This window comes from Eulemur rufifrons, chromosome 28 (genome assembly GCF_041146395.1).
Source record: "Eulemur rufifrons isolate Redbay chromosome 28, OSU_ERuf_1, whole genome shotgun sequence".
NCBI classification, from domain to species: Eukaryota; Metazoa; Chordata; class Mammalia; order Primates; family Lemuridae; genus Eulemur; species Eulemur rufifrons.
Window position 1 is genome coordinate 54,380,275 of NC_091010.1, and position 3,866 is coordinate 54,384,140.

Genomic DNA, 3,866 nt, shown 5'->3' on the forward strand with positions numbered 1-3,866 from the left:
TGGCCTCTGTTGGCACCTGAGGGGGGCACCTGTGCAGGGATGGGAGTTCCCCCAGGATCTCCTCTAACTGCATGGAGAGGACCCTCACTACCAGCTGGGAGGATTGCAGGTCCCAGCTCCTTGCTCTGCCTTCTCGGACACTATTCTGGTGGAGGGTTGGGAAGCCTTGTTACAGCCTGGGTAGGGTGGAAGTCTAGGCTCCTCATTGGCCTTTGCAGTGAGAGTGTGGGTGGAGTCACAGTTTTTCTGTAGTGTTTGGCTGGAGTAGTGTGGTTATTATCTAAAAGTTTTGGTCTTGCTAGGCTGTTCTTTTCCTGGTCCTTTGGCTAGAGAAAACAGGCTCTTATTAAGCCTGTGTGTGTGTGTGTGTGTGTGTGTGTGTGTGTGTGCGCGCTTCTTGGTGTGTCCAGGTTACTGGCTTCTTCAGCTTCAAGTCTGGAATAAATAGGCAAAAATAAAACGCAGGAGATTTATCTGTGTGTTGTTCCTTGGGTCCTGAGATCTCTACCTAGTCTGCCTTTTTCTCTCCACTTTTTGGAGTCTTCTAATGCTTATTTTATATTTAATGTCTAAGGTGTTTAGTTGCACTTAGGAGTAAGAGAGAAAGGTGTGTCTACCCCGTCTTCCTGGAAATAGAAGTTCTTTCTTCCATGTTTTTACTTATACCTCTTAACCAAAGCAAAAACCCACTGAAATTTTGGTGTCATTCCAATTTTTAGCATAATTTATCAACATTTTTAAGTAATCAAAGTCCCTTACTAATAGAATGTCTCCATGAGATATTTTGAGCCCATCTTTCCAGAGAGATAATCAATCCTGAATTAGTCCAGGATCCTTTCTGAGTAAATCTGTTATCACAATAAAATTAACCCTATCAAAGGGTGTTAAATCTTGATGGCTCAGAATGGCTGTCCTAGAAACACCAACATAACCAGCTGTTGGGTCTTGCTTCACCACATCAGAACTCTGACTGATGGCTGAGGATGTCCCCAAATTAATTATCTGCAACCCTGCCCCACCCTTTGGGTTTGATCTCCTGGAGATATTGCCTGAATTCCTATTGCATTTCTTTCAGCAAGGCAAGTTACCAACATTGAATCAGAAACAAATCTCTGAATATTACTAATAAAGGAGAAATTTCCTTTGAACTAGAGTCCTTTTAACTGTGTTTCCCAGAGATTTCCTGTGCAGCTTCAAAAGGAGTTCATGACCACTTTGATTAGGACTTTATCTCAAGTCCTAATGAAGACAGGCGCTTTCTCAGAATACCCATAAGAACAAATGTTAGCCAGTTATGTCTTCTTGTAAAAAAAAAAAAAAAAAAAAAAGGCAACATAACCTCATCTCAGGATCCACACTAATAAAATGATTTTCTTCATTAGAGGTGAGAGGTAGCTATTTCTCCAGCTCTGAGCCCTGTAACAGGAAAACTTCTGGAAACCCAAGGAGCACTTTTCTATCTGTACGTAGTTTGCTCTCAGGTCCACCCTGATATTGGACAAACATCGACACAATGCTGTCTGTTGCAACCTTACAAAATGTTGTCTTTTATTGCACTATTATTTCAGTCGTTTGGGGATTTAGAGAAAGATGGGGGTTGGGGGATGGCTAACGGAGACAGATGGTCACCACAATTATCACCTGAAAAACAGGTTTGTCCTTCAAAAATGACAACAGCAGTGGACGCTGAATGGCAGGTGGAATTTGAAAAAGGATTAGGAAAGGATTACCTAAGAGAAAAAGAACAGGTGCATCCAGGGTGCTCCAATGAGCGGGTAGGGGCTTCAGCTTTTGAATGACACTCTCAAAATAGCCCTTTTGCATTTCAGTTTTATTTGCAACCATGGACTTTGACAATCAGTGTGGGTGAGTTTTGGGTCACCTGAAAGAAGGGGAAAAGGTGGAATAAGCATAGTTTCCCGCCATTCTTTGAAGTAAAAATATAATTTAATGATTGTCTATTGTACTTTTTAGCAAAACAGATGTATGTATGTACCTGAAGAGAAGGCAGGAAACCCACAGCTCTCAAAGCTCTCCACGCTGCATGAGCCCTGATGCTCCACTTCCAAACCTGGGAATAGGAAGAAAAAGAGTCTTCATTCTCTGGGGAGGGTGGCTGTAGAGTCAGGGCCAGGATTTCTACAAGGGAGTTGATCACAGAGCATTATGGATGGAAGTGTCATCTGGCCTATACCCATTATACAGATGAGGAAACTGAACCCTGAGAGGTGCGTTAACCTGCCTAAGGTCATGACCAGTTACTGGCAGAATCACAACTGGAATTCAGGGAGTCAGGTCCCTTTTGTCCATCTCAGCCCTTTCCTTTATGCTATGAGTCATCCTATTTTAACAGGGTTGGCCAACATCTTGGTTTATGTTTTCCCTTCAAAGCCCGAAAGGCAGGAATAAGGGGCTTTGAGCCTATGTTCTGTCCAGCAGACGGACTCCTTGGAGAACTCCAGGTTGTACAGCACTACAGTCCCACCCATATGGACCAACGGACTCTCTGCTTTTGCTGCCAAGCGTTGGGATAGGAGCATCTACAGGGGGGTTTGGAAAAGGTAGCGACAATACATTAATAATAACAATTACTTATTGACTATTTCATCCATGCCAGGTACTGTGCTAAGCATTTTACTGGCATTATCTCATTCGATTCTCATGATAGTCTTATGAGGTCAGTATAATTATCATTCTCATTTTGCAGATGAAAAACTGAGATCCAGAGAGTTATATAACTTGTCCAAGCTTATGTACTTAACCTAAGTAAATGACAGAAACAGAATTTGAACCCGTCTCTGGATCCAAACACCAAGCTTTGGACCCTGTATTGTATCACTTCTCAAAGGCAGACTTCACTCTGAGCTCCCCAAGTCACAGTAGAAATTTAGGTGGCTGCTTAACTCACACACACAAAGAAAATGAAATTGCATATATCCTAGCTTAGCTGTTTCAGGATGGATGTGGTTGGAAGGAGACTTTTTGTCTCTGGAGGGCACTGAGCTCCCTAGAGATGGTGCTGGGCACCCCAGCGTGGCCCTGAGGGCGTGATGCTGGCTGGCCTTCCAAGTCTCTGGAATGTGGCCCGGCAGAGCCCCCAGAAGGCAAAACCTTGGGTAGGTGAGGTTGTCACAAGTCTCCACCCACTTCCTACTCAGGGGTTGCCTGCTCTGAGCCAAACCTCATTTTCCCTCCTTTGCCCTCCAAGATGTTAGGTCCCTTCTATCAGTGATTCCCCAGCATAGATGCCTACTAGAATAACCTAGGAAGCCTTTTAAAATTACTGGTAAATGGACCCCATTTTTAGAGATTCTGATTTAATTATTCTAGGTTAAATTTCCCAATTAAGCTTGCCAGATGATATACAGGATGCTCAATTAAATTTGAATTTCAGATGACAATGAATAATTTTTAGCATAAGTGTGTCCAAAATATTGCATGGGTCATACTTAAACATTATTTATTGTTTATCTAAAATTTGAATTCACGGAGTAGCCTGATTTTTGTTTGATAAGTCTGGCAATCCTACCCCACCCCCACGGGATTCTAATACACAGGCATGGGCTGAGAATCTGCCCTGTGTGATCAACAGTCTTTTCAAATGCGCTTATGCATTACTCTCAGCATCACAACCTCTGGCCCGGTAGCAAACGCCTGTTTTCTTAGGATCCTCCGTGGATAAAGGCCTAGTGTCTGTTCTCTAACTCAGCAGTGGGGCTAATCATGTCAAAGGGAGGACATTCACCTTGAGAGGTCCCTGTGGGCACTAAAGGGAGGTTGGTGATGTCTGATGAGTAACACTGAAGGTGCTGCCTGCTCCCCGAGCTGCTCCTGCATGGAGTTCCTAGTAATCGAACAACCCGCAT